The sequence below is a fragment of the Sciurus carolinensis genome, chromosome 18 (genome assembly GCF_902686445.1).
Source record: "Sciurus carolinensis chromosome 18, mSciCar1.2, whole genome shotgun sequence".
Taxonomy (NCBI): Eukaryota; Metazoa; Chordata; class Mammalia; order Rodentia; family Sciuridae; genus Sciurus; species Sciurus carolinensis.
In genome coordinates, this window is record NC_062230.1 from 13,071,290 (window position 1) to 13,090,704 (window position 19,415).

The window sequence follows — 19,415 nt, forward strand, 5'->3', positions numbered from 1 at the left end:
CTGTTCCTGCTGATGGGCAGAATCACAGTCTTTGGGACAGGAGTGAACTTCTTTCCTTTTTCTCAAAACCGTGTCCTCGGTATTGCATTGGCATCTGGGATAAGGACCAAGCTTTCGGCAACACAGGTTGATAGTCTCTGAGCTTCTTCTTTTTTTACGGGGGGGGGGGGGGGTGCTGGGGGACTTGAACCCAGGGCCTCATGCATGCCAGGCAAGCACCTTACCACTGAACCACATCCCCGGCACCCCAGCACGTCTCTGAGTTTCTTAATCTGTGATTTGGTGTTCAAAGTTACTTCAAGCGAAATTCTTAAGATAATTGCTTCAAATATTGCTTCTGTTCTTTTCTCTCTTTTTGGTATTCTCATTAGTTCTTGAATGTTATATTCTGGTTTTTTTCTTTCCTCAGACTTTTTTTTTTCTCATTGCTTTTCAGTTTGGAAGATATATATTATAAACCAAGAAATCATAAATGAGATTAAAATAAAGCAAAGACAGTTTTATGTGGGTGGAAAAAGATTTGCAGATCAGGAACAGTGGTTCAGCTACATGGAGCCAAAGGAAAGGTGAGCCTGTTTTTTTGTTGTTTTTAATTTTTGTTTGGTACTGGGGATTGAATTCAGGGGCACTCGACCACTGAGCCACATCCCCAGCCCTCTTTTGTATTTTATTTAGAGACAGGATCAAACTGAGTCGCTTAGTGCCTTTCTTTTGCTGAGGCTGGCTTTGAACTCGAGATCCTCCTGCCTCACTCTCCCCAGCTGCTGGGATTACATGCATGCGCCATCACACCCGGCTTGGGTTTTTATTACAGGGAGAAATGGCATTTTTTAAGGAGATAAACAGGAATAAGGTAAGTTTGGCACAAATCAGGGTGGTCATAAATTTTGTAAGTGTATTGGAATGTGCAGGTCAAAAGGTAAAGGTTTTGTTAGATTCCAGAAAACTGTTCCTGCTGGTGGATTCAACTCCTGACCGATGTCTGGTTGGCTATCTATCTTTGTCAGTAGAATCTCTAAGGCTCAGAAAAGGATTTTTGCTCTCTTTTAGATTGTTCGGCCACTGTTTTGATTTTTATATTATTAGTGCTGCAGCATCCTCGAGCTCAGAGCTCTTTCCTTAAGTGTGTCCAGTCTGCTCATAAACCCATCCAAGCTAGTCTTCATTTCTGTTAGTGTTTCGCTCTCTAGCATTTCTTTTCGGTTCTCTCTTGGAACGTCCATCTCTCCGCCTGCATTGATCCTGTCTTCTTCCATTCTGCCTGCATTATCCACCAAAACCCTTAGCATATTAATCGGAGGTGTTTTAAATTTCTGCCCTGATAACTTCAACATTCCTGCCATATCTGGTTCTGATGCTTGCTGTGTTGCTTCAAACTGAATTTTTTTGTCTTTAAATATGTCTTATAATTTTTTCTTGACAACCGGACATAATGTGCTCAGTTGAAGGAACTGCTGTGAATGTATTGCCCTCTGTTCTCCCAGGGTTCTGCACCCACAGACTTGGCCAACTTTGGAAGGAAAATATTCGGGAAAAAAAATGTTCCTGTATTGAACACATACAGTCATTTTCCTTGTCATTATTCCCTAAACAATAGTGTAACAACTATTTATGTAGCATTTGCATTTTATTAGTATTATAAATAATCTAGAGATGATTTTAAACATATGGGAAGAGAGTCAGGAACAGTGGCCCATGCCTGTAATCCCACTGGCTTGGGAGGCTGAAGCAGGAGGATCTGGAGTTTGAAGCCAGCCTCAGCAATTTAGTGAGGTCCTAAATAACTTAGCGAGACCATCTTTCTAAATAAAATATAAAAAGGGCTGGGTAGGGCTGGAGTTGTAACTCAGTGGTGGAGCGCTTGCCTCGCACATGTGAGGCACTGGGTTTGATCCTCAGCACCACATAAAAATAAATTAAATAAAAGGTATTGTGTCCATTTACAAATAAAAATATTTAAAAAGGGTGGGGGGGGATGTAATTTAGTGGCTAAGTGCCCCTGAATTCAATCCCCAGTACCAAAATAAAATATAAGGGAAGATATGCAGAGATTAGGGACTTCAGTATTCCTGGATTTTGATCCATGGGGCATCCTGGAATCAATCCCCGGTGGATACCCAAGGGACAACTGTACGGTGGTAGCAGAATGTGTAGGGAGGGGAAGTATTCTCTGTTCCTACAATTAGGTCTCAGTCTTCTCATCAGCCTGCTTCTCTGGACTACGAAGATCACATGAGTTTCTCAGCCTCACGTCCCCACAGGTGGGATAGCATGGCTAAAGGGGGCTGGAGTTGGCTATTTCTTTTCTCCCAGCAGGTTTGGCTCTGGCTAACTAGTTCCTCCTGCAGTCAGAACTTGTTAAGAAAAACAATGCTTTGGCTTGTTTCTTCTCCCCACCTCCTGCTGGAAGCTCCAAGGGATTCTTCTCTGCTGTTTGCTGTAAGGACTTGAAGGTAAAACTCATGGAAGCTTGGGTCTCCTTGGATCCACTCTTGTAGTGAGGTTGTGGCCTCCACTCTTAAATGCATCAGTGCGCCTTACTCTTCTGGCCCCCCGGGGTGGGACGGGATGGCTTGGGGGTGAGGCTGGAGTTGGCTATCTCCCTCTGCCCTGGCTGGGTAGGTTCTGGTAAACTCTAGCAGATTAGGTTCTGGCTCACTCGTTTCTCCTGAGGGCAGAGCTCCAGTAACGTGGGGTTGTTACCTCCTTTCCACCCTGCCAGAAGGAGGAGGGCATTTTTCCTCTGATGTGTTAATGGTGAGAACCTAGTGGAGATCCTGGCAGGACACTGGATGACTAGGCTTCCCTGGAATTTCTCCCTCTCTTGGATTTGTCTACCCTGAGTCTCCAGCAAGTCATTGTTCCTCCCCAGTCCTGGTTCCCATGGAGGGTTCCACTCGGGTAAGTTGCAGTTTGCATCCATGGGCACCTGTCCACTTTTCAGGCCAGCAGTTTGCCCTGTGCTGTGACCTCACCCCGCTGAGTGTCTAAGAAGAGTTATTGATTTTTCAGTTGGTTCAGCCTTTTGCTTGTTAGAGCAGGGTTGTAACTTCCAGGCACTTACCTGCTGGACTGGAAGCCAGAAGTTCTGACTGCCTGTTTATTTTGGGGGGCAGGGAGGGAAAGGTTGTTTGTTTTTAGTGCTGTGGATCAATGCCACTAATACCATTAATCCACATCCCCAGCTCCAATTCATCCTGTTTTGAGGTGGTTAGACTCCTGTATGTGAATTAGGAGGTTTGTGGGGCTTGGTGAGGGATAGTTAGATTTCCCCTCATTATCATTATTGCCTTTTTGGTTCCTTTTTTTTTTTTTTTTTTTCTTTTTAATTGTCAGTGGACCTTTATTTAATTTATTTATTTATATGTGGTGCTGAGGATCAAACCCAGTGCCCCACACATGCCAGGCAAGCGCTCTACCACTAAGCCACAACCCCAGCCCCAAAACAGAGATTTTTTTGTGTGTGCGTGTGTGTGTGTATGTGGTGCTAGGGATTGAACCCAAGGCCTTCTGCATGCAAGGCACACACTTTACCAGCTGAGCTATATCCCTACCCTCTTTTTTGGTTCTTGATGGAAGTGGGAATATTTAAGCCAACTCACCATACATGCTCCTGCTACACTAGAACATAGTTTTTTCAGTGCTAATATGTGAAGTATTCCTTAAATAAATGAAATATTTGGCACCAGAAGTATTTCACGTTTTGGATTTGAGGACATATATATCTCATTATATATCTCATTTTATATATATATATATGTGTATATATATATGATATATTGGGGATGGGATTGGTGTCTATACATGAAACTATTTTCTGTTTTATGCCCAACATACACATAGACTGAAGGTAATTTTACATAATGTCTTTTTTTTCTTTCTTTTTTTTCTTTTTTTTTTTTTTTTTTTGGTAGCAGGAATTGAACCCAGTGACATTTAACCACTGAACCACATCCCTTTTTATATTTTTTTATATTTTTATATTTATATATTATTATATTTTTATTTTATTTTTGAGACAGGTTCTCACTAAGTTGCTGAGGCTGATCTCGAACTTGCAGTCCTCCTGCCTTAGCCTCCTGAGTTTCTGGGATTACAGGTATGCCCCACCATGCTTGGCTTACATAATGTCTTTAATAATTTTGGGTATGAGATAATGTGTATGTTGGGACCCTCAGGAAGCAAAGGTGTTGCTGTCTCAGCCACTCAAGTGGACAATCCTTGTGTGCCTGGCATCACCATCATTCCTGACTTCAAATTCATGTTCTACTGATAAGCAATCATTTTCTTAACACTATTCACACATACGTACTTAACAATAATAGTTAACAGGTGTGGAATTTTCTACTCATGGAAACTTTCAGATTTTAGAGCATTTGTTTTTTGGATTAGTTATGCTCAACTAGGTTATGCCAAAAACGGCTCTAGACACTGTGGTCTTTGCCTGCCTGGAGAGGATCCATTTATCTTTTAAATGTCAACTTCAAATGCTCCCTGCTTTTGTGAAGCTCAGCTTGTGGCATATTTCTAGCGAGGTCACTGAGACATCATGGGGTTCCAGAGTCCTTGGTTTTGAATGAGAACAGGATGCATTCAGAAGTTAGGGCAGATATCAGGGATCTCTCCAGATCTCATGTTTACATTTCATAGTGTTACCCTCTGCCATGGAGAGCAGCCAGGAGTTGGTGCTTTGACTACAGAGACAATATTTTCTTATTATAATCTGCAACTTGAGCTGATAAAGGGAGGGCATTCCTTCCATGGCAGCCTCAAAAGCAGAGAATGATGCAATCTCACTTCTGAAGACGCATTAAAAGAGAAATGAATGAGATTTCTTGCCGTGGCTCTGTGGTCTCCAATGCTAACCTCTCTGTATTCATACCCTGTGGACTTGCTCTTCCTCCATGCATCAAAAATTCTCCTTTGTTCCTAATAATAACAAAGCCTGAACTTAATTCAGCCTACCAACCAGCAACCAGACACTCCCCTGCTTAACCTATTTGTATCAACATCCCATTGTGTTTCCAAACAAAGAATACCTATAAGGTCATGAAAGCTATCTGAGCAGTAAGTGACTCTCTTTGTGTCTGCTTTTGTTTTAATCAAAGAGGTTGGACTAAGTGGGCGCTATTGTCACTGTGATCCTGTGTTGCTATGGGGATGAGATTATGTGATTCACTCGCACAGCATGTTCTGTTGCTAAGGTAATTACAGGCATCTCACCTTCTCTATCAGGGTTGTCACTGACTTTAGCCATAGAGAAACTGAGCTTGAGGTCTCAGGGAACAAGAGAGAGAGAAGGAAAAATAGCTTTGTGGAAAATTTAGAAGTGAAAAATTCACTTGCTTGTTGCTGGGTGACCTCATGGTGACAGCCAGCAAAGTGGATGGCACAGTTACTTGCATCTTCAGCAACTGGCTCGGGGGTGGGGGAGCTGTGACTGCCATTTCTTGGGGTCCTGATGGTATGATGGATAAATGGTTTGCCCCATCCCAGAAGGCTTAGGTGTTTCAGGTGTCAGAACTTTCACACTTGTAGTCAAGTGGGGATGGGGAGGTAGGAAAGGAGACCCGAAGGAACTTTCTGAAATGATGGACAAGTCTACATCCCAACTGGGCTTCAGTTACATGGATATACATGTTAGTCAAAACCCATCAAAACACATGCTCATCTGTGCATTCACTTAAAATGTAGATTTCTCCATTAAAAGTCATCATCACCCTGAACAGGAAGAAAACAACCTTGAAGAACCACAGAAAAGCGCTAGAATGTTTCTAACAGTTTTTAAAAATGGTGAAGAGCTAGTTTAGCATTGGCTGCAGCGTCTTGCCTGCTTTCTCGAGTTGGGCATGGAGTTTGTGCTTGTGTTTCCTGGGCATACTCTTGCCTTTGAGGACCAGAGTGTCATCTTCAATCTAGGACATCTAGGTCCCCAAAGTTTCCTATCATTCTTCGTCATCCTTCTCCAAGACAGAGGGCATAGTGAAGGAAAAGAAGTTCTAGTCCCCATGTGGTCACAAACCTACGGAATAAGCTAAACTCTCTGGCTTACAGATTCCCCAGGTACAAAATGAGGTTAGAAGCTCTTAGGTCTACTCTGAGGGGACAGAATGTATGGAGGTGTGATATAACAAAGGGGAGAGAGGTGCTCTGCAGAGGAGGAGCCTGGAGGCTGCCTTTTGAGGTAACAACCTAGGTGAAATGCAACATACTGGCAGCCAGTAAGTCTTGGAGACCTCCATAGCTTCAATTTTGGGGGGAAATCAAGACATGAATCAGGTTAGGAAATATCAAGTTGCAGCTGCCACTTTCTATCTGAAAGATTGGAACAAGTTGCCTCTTTGAGTTTCTCCTACATTTCAAGATATTGTGCGCTTAGACTTTCTGAGCCTCAGTTTACACATTTGTAAAATGAGGATAACATTATAATAGCTATTCCATTGATTGTTGAAAGAATTTATTTGGATCATATATGTGGCAGTACTTAGCATATAGTAAGTACTTAGTAAATTTGTATTTTTCCACTCCTTCTCATATTTTGTCTTTGATTTTACCTTTTTTGTTGTTATGCCCACAAAACCAGCTCTCTTCTTCTCATTCTTCTGTACTTCCTTCAAAGACTCATTCAGAGTTCACAGTGGGGTTTGTCAGGAGTCTTATTGTTTCTTTATAAAACCTTGGCCTAGATTATAGACCTATCTAGAGAAGGCAAAAACCCACAGGAGAGAAGGGAAGTAGAGATTCCAATTTAAATGGGAGACATACTTCAGTAAACAACCATAATCTCTGTTTGAAATGCAAAGGGATTTGGGTGAGCAGACAAGGTAATGGGTCAGGGAAATTGGATTTTCAGAGGGAACAACTGTGTACCATCAACTCCACAAGGGAAAAACAAAGGAAGGAGATTTAGGAGGGCTCAGGAACATTCCAGATCCCCCAGGTTGGAGAAGGCCACCCTTCTTCCATCCACCTCTCTGAGTGCTTGAGCTGTGACCTGCCTTCATCTGTCTGACAGAGCAAGGGCCAGGGGCATTGGTCTGCCATCTTGGAGCCAGTACTGTCAAAGTTCAAGGGATGGGTCTTATTCTGAATATAACTTTAAGGATCTTCCCAGGACGTGTAGTCCCTGATAAAATGCAAGTATTCCTCTGACTACTTTTGTCCCAGAAGAGACCCAGAAGCAGAGCATGGGTCAGAAGACACACAGTACGTCTGGTGGTGTGGTCAGTGGTAGAGCTCAGAACAGACAAGGCCCTGGGTTTTATCCCCAGCACCAGAGAGAGAGACAGAGAGACAGAGAAACAGAGAGACACCAGAGCAGTTATACAAAAGAAAGCACGTAAGCCGAGCATGGTAGTACACGCCTGTAGTACCAGTGTCTCCGGAGGCGGAGGCAGGATGATCTCGAGTTCAAAGCCAGCCTCAGCAAATAGAGGTGCTAAGCAACTTGGTGAGACCCTGTCTCTAAATAAAATACAAAATTGGGCTGGGCATGTGACTCAGTGACTGAGTGCCCCTGGTACAAAAAAAAAAAAAAAAAAAAAGAAAAGAAAAAAAAGGAGCAATATTAGTTGTATATTAGTTTTATCTAGATATCATAATACAATAATAGCAATATTAGTTGTATATACATAACATAATACATGTAAAGCTAATGATTATTATGTTTCTTAATTCTCTTTTAATGAAGAGATCCATTCTCTATCTCTTTCCTCCCTTGGTCTCTGTTTTTATTTGTTGGAGAAACTGCTTAATTTCCCACAGCCTGGATTTTGCACAGGTCTCAAGTTTTTCTCAAGGTGGCTTGTTAGGTAAAGTCATATACAGTTTTATAAGTGGACAGAATGTCTGGTTTTCTTATTAGAAAGATGTCAGCAGTCATTGGTGATCATCGCCTAATGATTCATTAAGAATTGCAAAATGATAAATACTCTGTTTCTATCAAGCCTTAATTTATTAGTTCCCCTTTATTGGTTATTTGGTTACTAGGAAGTGTCATTTATGTAAGAAGAGATAAGCAATTTTTTCCCTCTTATATACTAGTTTTCAAAATAATATATACCCAATCTAGTGCAGTATTTTTTTCTGTATGCTGTTAAATATTTGGATTTCTCTCATTTTATCTTTCTTAAATTGAGAGTAAATGACTTTTCATACATTTAAGGGAATTTGCTTTTCTTTTTTAGTGAACTCTCTGGTCATATCTAGGGCCCATTTTTCTGTAAGGTATTCATCTTTTTCTTCTCTAATTTTAGGAGGTTTTTATGTATCAGGAATTATTACCTTTTGTCTATGACATATGTCACAAAGAGTTTCCCTAATAAGTCCTCTGCCTTTTTACTCTGGTTTTGGTATCTTACCCTATGTCAATGTTTTGTTTTCCACTTTTATGTAGTTGAATTTGTTAATCTTCCCCGTTGTGTGTGAATTCTGAGTCATTGTTAGGAAAGTTTTCCCTCTCCCAGTTGTGGAGGAATTTCTCCGTGTTCTCTTCTAACATTCGTATGGTTTCATTTTTAAAACATTTACATTTAAATCATTGGTTCATTTGAAATACAGGAGACATGTGGCTTGAGCAATGGATTTAATTTGCTCTGTCTCCATAAGGCCAGCCAGTTTTCCCAGCATCCCGTATTAGAACTCCTTTATCTCATTGGCTTGAGATGCTATCTTTATTATATACTTGCTTTGCATCTGCAATTAGTTTTGCTGTTTCTGGATTATCCCCAGCTGCTTTGCTGAGGTGTCTGCCTACCAACAGGTCAGTGTCTTTTAGCAACAGAGGTGCAAATATATTCTAATATATGGACAGCAGCTATTTCAAGAATTATTTGGCTATTCTTATCTTTTTTTTTTTTTTCTAAATTATAATCAGCTTGTTTCTCACTTGAGGGGATAAAAAAAGCTAATGGTATTTTTATTGAGCTCATTATAAATTTATTGCTTACCCTAGAGAAGACAGATACCTTCAGGATATTAAATCATCTAATCAAGAACATGGCAGGTCTCCCTTTTTGTCATTCAGGTGTTTTTATCATTTTGCTCCTATGAATTTTAAACATTTCTTTTTGGTTTAACTTTTAGTGTTAGGGATTGAACCCAGGGCCTGGAATCTTTCTTTTAAAGCTATGCTTCAGTATTTTTATTACAATTTTATTCATTTATTTTTAGCAGTACCAGAGATTGAACTCGGGCCTTATACATATTAGGCAAAATACCACTGAGCTGCACTGCCAGTTCTTATTCTGGGACAGGGTCTGGATAAGTTACCCAGGTTGGCCTCAACCTTGCAATCTTCCTGACTCAGGCTCCTGGGTAGCTGGGATTACTGGAGTGTGCAATTATGCCTGGATCAATTTTATTTTTAAAGTCATGGACAAGCTGGGTGTGGTGGTACCCATTCGTAATCCCAGATACTCTGAAGGCTGGGAATTAACTTAAATCCACTGCAGGGTGCTACCATAATTTGGAGCAGAGCAATAGGCAAAACTTAATCCATGTTAAATGAGTCTCCTGATAAAGCTTGGCCAGTTTTCTTTTCTCTTCTCTTTTCTTTTCTGAGCATAATTCATTTTCTCCATCTTCCCAGTGGATTGTAGTTTCCAGGACCAGTGCAGCTAGTTTCCAGGTTATTTGTAAAGCTTTACTCACCCTTTGAGTGACCTTGCAAACAAATGACAGCCCATTATAACTTTGAATAGAGTTCAGCAGTCCAAACCTGGGAATAATTTCCTTAAGCAAGAATTTAATTATGTCATTTTTTTTCTCAGTTCTAGTTGGCATACCTTTACCCAGCCTAAGAAAGTGTCTACAAATACTAGGTGTCCAAATAAAATCTTTTTGCCAGTCTTCAGTGGGACAAATCCTATCCATTATATTATACTCCCTTTTGAGGTAGGTTCTGTTCAGTTTTTGGATTCTTTTAAGCATACAAATGAAATCCCGTTTCCAACTTTTTTTTTTTTTTTTTTTTTTTGGCGGTACTGGGGATCGAACTCAGGGCCTTGCACTTGCACAAATGAAATCCTTGTAGAAGCCTTTGAAGAGTCTTTTGAAGGTGTGGCCTTTCAGGTTAGGCAGTATAAAATCTGCCTGTGCATCTCTGCCATCATGTGTCCTTGCATGTAGGTGCTTTAAAAACTGGATATACCATGGTTGGGATTGTGGCTCAGTGGTAGAGTGCTTGCCTAGCATGCATGAGGCCCTGGGTTGATTCTCAGCACCACATAAAAATAAAGATATTGTGTTCACCTACAACTAAAACAAAATACTTTTAAAAATTGGATATACCAGAGCCTCAGGGAGTAAAATCATCCATTGTCACTAAGTTTCCATAATGAGTCAGTCTGTATCAGTGAAACCCTGTTCTTGGGCTCATTCCACATCCTGTGTAATCATGCTTGAACTTAGACAAGCCCAAGTGAGGTATCAAATCCCTAGGAAGCTGCTTCTCTCTAGCAGCTTGTCTAGCAGCTCAGTCAGCTTTCTGCTTTCCTTTAACCACCTGGGTGTTGGTCTTTTGGTGCCCTGGGCAGAGCATAGTAGAACCAGTAAAGCAACACCTCAAATTGGGCCAGTGTTCTCCTGGGATGTTTGATGTCTTTGTTTCCTGAAATTAATAATCTTTCTTTCCAAATAACTCCATGTGCATGCACTACCATAAATGCATATTTGGAATCAGCATAGATGTTTGTTTCCCTGGTGACAGCTGTAAAGCCCTAGTGAGTGTGATCAGTTCAGCCATTTGTGCAGAGGTGCCGGCTGGAGGGCATGGAGTCTATAACCTTGTCTAGTGTCACTGTAGCATACACAGCTCAGCTGCAGTGTCTGTCCAAGAAGCTGCTCCATCAGTGTATAGCAATCAGTCATCAACTCCAGCAGTTCATCTGACAAGTTCAGTCTGCTGGAATGAGACTGCACAGAGAATTTCTAAGCAGTTATGTTCCAAATCAGAGTCAGTTTTCATTATTGGGAGCCACAAGGCTGGATTGAGGGCTGTGATAGTTTGCAAGACAACATTTGGATTCCAGCAAAATAGCCTGATATTTGTCCATTGGTTCTGCCATTAACCAATAATCTTTTTTTCCTTAGTGAAGTCTATGCTTGGTGAGGCACTAATTGACACTAATTGACTGTGCCTCGGTGACATTTTCTGCCTTTGTAAGATATCACAAGTAGCTGCAACTGCTTGAAGGCAGGATGGCCAACCTCTAGTTGTCTGTTCCAATTGTTTAGAGGAATAAGCTATAGGCTGTGGGGTTTCTCTGAGCATCTGAAGCGGACTTATGTTCTGTGTTTCATGGATGTACAACTTGAAGGGCTTTTGAGGGTTAGGTAACCCCATGGATGGTGCTGACAATTTTTCTTTATAGGTGTCACATGCTCATTGACATGTTCAGCAGTTCAAAATAAGGGTCCTAAATGTAACCCTTTTAGGACTTCATAAATAGGTTTGACTATGAGTCAAAAGTTGGGAACCCTAATTTGGCAGAACCTTGTCAAACCTAGAAATGCTCATGGTTGCCTCTAGTTACAGGGGCTTTAATGATGGCAATTACTGGTTGGACACTAAACCCTGTTTTCCCTGTTTTTTTGTTTGTTTGTTTTGTCATTTTGGTTTTGGCACTGGAGATTGAACCCAGGGGTGCTTTTACCACTGGGCTGCATCCCCAATTTTTTTTTTAATTTTGAAACAGAGTATCAGTAAATTGCTTAGGGTCTCCCTAAGTTGCTGTGGTTGTCCTTGAAGTTGCAATCCTCCTGCCTCAGCCTCCCCAGTGTCTGAGATTCCAGGAATGTGTCACTGCACCTGGTTGTTTCCCCTGTTTTAATTGAAACCCAAGGGAATTTACTCTGCTTCCAAATCTGAGCCTTATGGGAGGGGAGCACTTTATATCTACAGCATGCCAGGTGATGTAGCACCAAAGTGGTGTTAGATGGACATTTTTCATAATTGGGGCTTGCAATGAGCAAATCATTGACATATTGAGGCAAGACCCCTTCTTCCAACTGCAAAACTCTCAAATCCTTGGCTAAAATCTTATAAAAGATGGTGGGAGAATTTTTGAAACCCTGAGGAAATATAGTCCAGCATTATTGGAAGATAGTTTTCAAGAATGAATCTCACCATCCAAAAGTGAATAGTAATTAAGCTTTTTCCTCCAGGGGAATACAAAAGAAAGCATCTTTAAAGTCCAATACTGAAAACCATCCATAATCCATAGGTATGACGGTAAGTAAAGCATAAGGATTTGGCCCAATAGGATGAACATTCTGCACCATGGCATTAATAGCTCTCAGGTCCTGAACAAATCTATGCTCATTTGTATGAGCGAAGATATTGTCTTTTCAGAGATGAGGTTATTTGAGTATCTAGTCTGCACAATAAGTCACATCCCGATAATGGAATTGGATGCTGTGGTGTGTAAAGGAAACTATGTTTAATTTTAAGTCTCTGAGCTGACACTCCATCATTGGAGGAAGGGTTTTTCTGCATTTCTCCTCTTACTCCTGTGATAGACACTGTCCTTTGACTGAATTGAGTTACCTTAGTATTAATAACAGAAAGGGTAGTGCTTGTGTCCAAGAAAAATTCTATAATTTGATTCTCCCCTGTCAAAAATTTACCTGGGGCTCCTGTAGGGCAATCTTGATTAACTCTGAGAGATTAAGGGGAATCTTTGGGCCTCCTCGTTCATCGTTTGATTCATACTCCTGTTTCATCATCTCTGTGTGCTTCTCCTTCTCTCTTCCATCACCTTTCTTGAATTTTGGACAGTCGCATATCCAATGTTCCTCTTCCCCGCAATATGCACACAGGTCCTCTCCTAGGGGTTCCCTATTTCCATGTTCACCTGATCCATTTCTCCTTCCTTTTCTCATGTCCCATTATATCTTGCCACAAAACTATAACCTGCTCATCTTTTTCTGTTTTTATTATATATTTAAAAAGCAATATTCACCAATTGGGATGGATTCATTCCTATAGCCCCTCCCAGCTTTTGAAGTTTTATTTTAAATGAATGTTGAGGACATTTTGCCTCATAAAGTCATGTTAAGCATCCTCGTATTCTCTGGGGTTTCTGGATCAGTGTCCATGTACTTTCAGCATGCCTGATAGAATCTAAGAATTCCAAAGCATTCTCATTTGCCTTTTACTGTATTCTTTGTATTTTGTTCAAAATTCTCTGCTTAGACACCCCTTTCTTTAATCCTGCCAAGATGAACCCTTGTAAGGATCTAGCTAACCCATCATTTTCACATAATTTGGTTTCTAGTTCATTTCCAATAACAGGACAGCAGGAGTGAGGGGACCTTGCAGGATCTTCTTGTCTATCATTAGCATTTTATCATCTGCAGTTAGCGTAATGTTTAAAAGAGCGTAGATGTCTGCCCAAGTAGAACAGTGTGTAGTAAAAATAGAGACAAACAGGTCATTTTCTATGGATCCTCCCTGTTGGGTGAATCAGAGCTTTTCCAGTTTAGCAAATCTGATATTGAGAATGGACTCTAAGTCCAATAGTTTCCTCTTGGCTGACCATCCTGATCTAAAGCTCCGACTGGATATAGCCTTAGGGCATATTGTCCTGTTCCCATTTGGGATGCTCCAGGGCCAAAGCGAGTGACCTGTCGGGAGTTAGTCACTCTTGCCCACTGTGCTATGAGGGAGGAGGCACAGTGCAGTGTCTCTCATCCTCTGTGGGAGGTGCAATACCTTCTACACTGGCTGTGGGTGGATTTAGAACATCCAACATATTAATTTCTGCATTAATTAATTTTCCCTTTGATTCTGAGTTTTTTTGTTTTGTCCAGGAGGGGAATAAAGGCTTTCCCTCCACTCTGTGCTATCAATTTATTTCCCTCTTTCTTAGAATTCTCATTATACAATAGCATGAAAGCTTGTATGTAAGAGATTCCACCCTATTTATTTGGTCTCTTATAAAATGACCCCAATTATAGAATAGTATGATAATTTAAGGAATTGTTAGGAGGTCATCTATCACCAGAGCCTAACACATGTACAGGCAGGCCACACTACAGTAACACTACAGTAGCATGCTGACTCCTTCTTAGTCATGGAATCATATTCATAATTGTCTAGTCACCTAGTATATGGCCCAGAGTACCCTTAGGTGGTGTGAAAATAAAGGAGTTATGAGAAAAACAACCTAGACCAAACAAATGAACCCTCTCCAAATAGATAATATCTGGGAATTTTGGCCCTCTGAATTTTATCTCACATGGATTGATACCCTAAAAGAAAGAAAGGAAGAAAGAATTGATCTAACTAATGAGGTACAAATAGCTTATTAAATCCCAAGTGGCTGAGAGAGAGCTTTTTACTCCATGCCAAAAAATGACCCACACCAGGTTAAAAAAAAAAAAAAAAGCCATTTTCTCCTGTGTACCCAGCTGAAACCCATCAGTTCCCATTAAAAAACACTTTTCCTTCATTCACAAAACAGTTATAAATAGTGATGCCATAGCAGGAAGTAAGGGGGAATAATCCCTGGGATTTAAAATGTCTGTGGGCAATTCTTGGGATTATCTTTTAAAATACTATAGGTAAGAATGAGCATTGAGTCTCCCCTTCCCAAACAATTTCCACTATTCCCCTCAATGGAGATTACTCAGGGATGGGATCCTTCCTCCTGGCTGGCTCACCAAAAACTGAACCCAGGAAGGAAAGACTTCATTGCTCATCCCATTCCACTGTAGCTCAGGAAGTGGGTTGGCAAGGGAAGAACAGGTTTAATTCAAAACCAGCTTTGAAGAAGATTAGAAGAGGACTTTCTGTCTTGCAGTTCATCTTCAAAAGGGTCAGGGGCATGGAAAGCTTTCATTAGAGAGTAAAAGGTGTGCAATGGACCAAAAGGCAGAAATTTCACAGGATTCACCCTCTTCCAAGATGTTGCAGCCTTCAGTGTCTCCAAGTCTCTGTTACCTCCTTATAGCATAAAAGGGAAACTTGACCTTCTGGGGCCAGCATCTGCATTTTCTTTTCATATAAACATACTACCTTTTGAACTAAGGAGAGGAGAGGCATTGCGAGGGCTTTCTTTTGAATTTTTAACAGCATGATAAAGAGATTTTAAAGATGAGGAAATAGATTAGGGAAAGATTGGGAGGGGAAGAGGAAACAGCTCTAAGAAATAAAGCTTTTCAAGGAAGTAATTTTGCTAACATTGCTCCATTACAGCCTCTTCTATAATACATTTAAGGTGCCTTTTGTTTATTCAGAAGTTTTTACATGTTGATTTTATAATCTTCTTTTACGAATTTTCTTGTGGTTTTTCTGTTGAATCTTTTGTGTTTTCTAGATCTATAATCATATCACCTAAAAATATGGTTTAACCTCTTCCCTATTCTCTGCTTGAATTTGCTTTTTTCTCTGGAGGCAGAGTCCCACTATGTTGTCCAGGATGACCTGGAACTCCTGGGATCAATCAAAATGGTCCTTCTGCCTCAACCTCCTGAGTACCTGGAGGTGGCATGTGCCACTACACTGGATTACTAATTTGCTTTTTCAGATTTCATTGCAGTGCTGAATAACTCCAACACAATATTAATGAGTAGAGTGAAAACTCTGTGTCATTACTTATTTTACTGAGAAATTCTTTAGAATTTTTTCATTAAGATGTTGACTTTGGACTGAAGTATATACATATTTCATCATCTTAAGGAAGTATCTGTTAATCCTATTTACATAGTTTTTTTGTTATGAATGGGTGCTGACTTTTATTAAATGCTTCTTCTGCCTCCAGAAGGGCCATACAACTTTTTTGCTTAGTTCCATTGACATGATTTATTATATTAATGATGTTCCCAGTACTTGAGCACCCAAATCCTGAAGGAAACATCACTTGATTACAATGTTTTATCTTTAAAATAGAGTGCTGTTTGCTAATATCTTAAGATTTTTCATCAAGACACCAAAAGTAAGGTTGATGTGAAGGTTTATTTTGGTGTGTGATCTTTATCAGCTTTTAAATTGTTTTTCAGTTGTAGATGGACACAATACCTTTGTTTTATTTTTATCTATTTTATGTGGTGCTGAGGGTCAAAACCAGTGCCTTACACATGCCAGGCAAGCACTCTACCACTAAGCCACAATCCCAGCCCCTCTTTATCAGCTTTTAAAAAAACAATATTCTTACTTTATAAACATATTTTGGAAGTGTTCTTTCTTTCTCTCTATTCTGGAATACTTTGAGAATAGTTGGCACGATGTGATCTTTCAAGGTTTGGTGTAATTTCTCTAACACTAAGTGCATCTTACATGTGGAAACTGTTTTTCTGCTTCTTTATGCTTAGTAGCTCTCTTAGAATTTCTGTCTCTACTTGGGGTCAATTTTGATAAGTTGTATTTCTCTGGAAAATTATAAATTTCTTTTAGGTTTTCTTACTATTTGAACAGAGTTGTATAAAGGGAGTGTCTTCTGATTTTCTAAAATTTCCAAGTTTTGATCAGTTTTGCCTTTATAATTTCTAATGGAGGTGGGTCAGATTTTACTGAAGGTTCCAGCATTTAAGAGGGAGTGGTCTTTAGAGCCTATAGGAATTCAGCTTCACTCAGGTGCAAAGGATAAGGGTCAAAGTGGGAAAAGAAACTGAGAGGTCTAATTTATATGGGAAAATACATTAAAGTAACCCCCAAGGAACATGAAGACTTGAGGTGTTATGTACAAGATTTGAATTTGTGATAGGTTTCCAATTCCTCAACCGCATCCTCTTCCTCTGTGCATCCAAACTCCCTTCTACCTAATGAGATAGATAAATCAAGCCAATCAAGTCTAACCTCATGGGAAAATGCCTTCTGAAAAGATGTTTTGTTAAGATAATGGGCTTATTCAAAAATTATTTCACCTTCAAACTGAAGAGCAAGGTATCTAAAGAAGCTCACACCCGGTTATATTCAGAAATCAGAAAACTCTTTTGACATAATTATGAACAGATTTTGTTAACTAACCACATGAATTCTTTTTCTTTTGTATTATCACTTTAATGTGAAGACATGATAGTATATTCCATCCATAGACTCTTTCTCAAGGATGGAAATGCTACAGCCAGAAGAATGCAGGAGAAAAAAGAAGGGTTAGTTATTTCATGGTCATTGCAAAAAAAAAAAAAAAAAAAAAAAAAAAAAAAAAAAAAAGATTTGTTAAACTTTCCAAGACAAGAGTGTTCAAATGGTGGATGTCATTCCCACTCCTGGCTCATTATAAACTTTTTGAAGTCGGTATTTCTCTTAAATGACTTTTAAGATCATAGGTCATAAATTCTAGACAACAGGTATGTTGAAGAAGATAAAATCAGAAGTTTTCTCTTTCCCTTATTGGGTATGCTGGATGGAACCCAGGGCCTTGTGCATGCTACGCGGGTACTCTTCTACTGAGCTGTATCCCCAGCTCAGAAATCATGAATTTTAAATCTTGTTTTCTAACCATATGAGACATATAATTTCTCTAAACCTCAAGTTCCTCATTTGTAAATTGGAGATTCTTATAGATTGAGCGTCCCTAATTTAAAAATTCTAAATCCATCATGCCTACATGATGCTCAAAATTTTTCAGATTTCAGATTTCCAGATCAGGGATGTTGAACTGACGTAGTCTATGTAAGTAATCCAAAATCTGAAAAACTCCCAGATCTGAAACACTCTGGTCCAAGCAGTTCAGATATGGAATACTCAACCTGTAGTACCTATCTCAGAAGGTTGGTGTGGAAAGTCAATAAATCCTGTATGGAAAACAATCGCCATTGTGTCTGGCATTTAGTAAGGATTTAATTAATGTTAACTAGTAGTACTAGCGGTAATGACATAGTAAGTCAGTTTCAGGGGATGTCATTTGGCTTAGGAAATGGGATTTGGATGTTAGATTTCAAACTGCTGTGATGGCCATGATATGATGGTATTCCTTGATTTTTTGCAAGACTGGGGCTAGTGCCACGGCCATTTGTTTTCTCCCTTGGGGTTATTCTTGACACCTCTTTCTCTTTCAGCCCACATCACATTTAATCCCATCTCATAACTTTCCTACCCCCATAACTACCTGGGTTTTATATATATATATATATATTTTTTTTTTTTCCTTAAGAATCATTCCTTATTCTAAAATAAAGAACATATTGTCCTGTTTAGCTTCTAAGCATTTAGGTCTTTGTGTTTTGACCCTTTCTACTCTAAGTTCTATTTAATGAATTTATCCTCTAATCATATTTTTCTTGGCTTGCTGTTCTAAAATTCTTACATCCAACTATTAAACACATTATAAAAGTAAAGCAGAGAAATAAGATAAACTATGGAAGTCAGAAGAAATGGATGGTCTTTTTGAGTACTGAAAGGAAAACAAAAATCATGGCAGCCTAGAATTTCTATCCAGTGAAAGGATCCTCCAAAATAAAGATGAACTTGTGTTTCCATAAAGATGGAGTAACAGGAACCAGATTTGACTGTCTGCCTGGGAAAATAAAACAAAATAAAATCCTCTAAACAGAAAAACCAAGTAAATTCAGTGCAATCTATCTTCTAACTCACAGAGGGAGGTATGAGGAGGTTCATGGCTAGTATCACTGTGATTTTGAATGGTTTGGCCGGCAGGCCCTGTGATATCCTGCTTCCTATCTTATCCCTGGTGGTGGAGACTGCTAGTTATTACTCCTCTGGTCTCTCCTTCTAAAGTAGTGGATATGCCCCTTCCCCCGACAGCCCCATATTTAACTTGGAAACACTGCTCTCCTCAAATAACCTCCATTTCCCAGCCTTGTGTGTAAATAGTGGTGGTAAACCAACTTACGATCTGTCTAATGGGATAAGACAAGAAATTACTTAAAAAAGGGGGGTAGTTTTCTTCTATCCACTTCCCTTTTCCCTTCTCACAGCTGACTGAAATACAGATGTGGCAATGACCATCTTGAACCATACAGATTAGGAAAACCCCTAGGGATGGCAAGGCAGTAATTTAGAAGGAACCCAGTTTTCTGATTCCCTTGGAACTACTTGGGTAGTTTCATGAGAAATAATCATTGATGATTTTTAAAACACTTTTATTTTACAGCAGTTTTATTCATACCCTAAATAATATGCTTCCATACATTTAAAATTCTCTGTTTGCAATTAGAACAGAAGGTTCCACTTCCCCATTTATTTTAAAGTAGTTTCCGTGTAATGTTGATGTTAGAAGATGATTTTTTTTTTTTTTTTTTTTTTTTTTGTGGTGCTGGGGATCGAACCCAGGGCCTTATGCTTGCATGGCAAGCACTCTACCAACTGAGCTATCTCCCCAGCCCAGAAGATGATTTCTAGGAGAATTTTATTTTCTCTCTTATTAGGGAAGAAAAGGAAAAGTAGAATAAAAAAATCTAAGACTTCATTTTTTGAAAAATAAGTGATAGGCAAATCTCTGGTTAAGCTA

General features: G+C 39.7%; 1 protein-coding gene across 4 annotated transcripts in view; it reads left to right on the forward strand.

The window, feature by feature from the left end:
- Positions 1-19,415, forward strand: part of LOC124970134 (zinc finger protein 300-like) — a 68,151-nt gene that overhangs the window by 25,532 nt on the left and 23,204 nt on the right. For 2 of the 4 annotated variants that reach the window (XM_047533241.1, XM_047533242.1), the window contains exon 3: positions 437-566. The exons of the other annotated variants lie outside the window; for them this stretch is intronic. The gene's annotated coding sequence lies outside the window, so the exon portion shown is untranslated. The remainder of the gene's footprint in view (positions 1-436; positions 567-19,415) is intronic. 4 annotated transcript variants of the gene reach the window in all.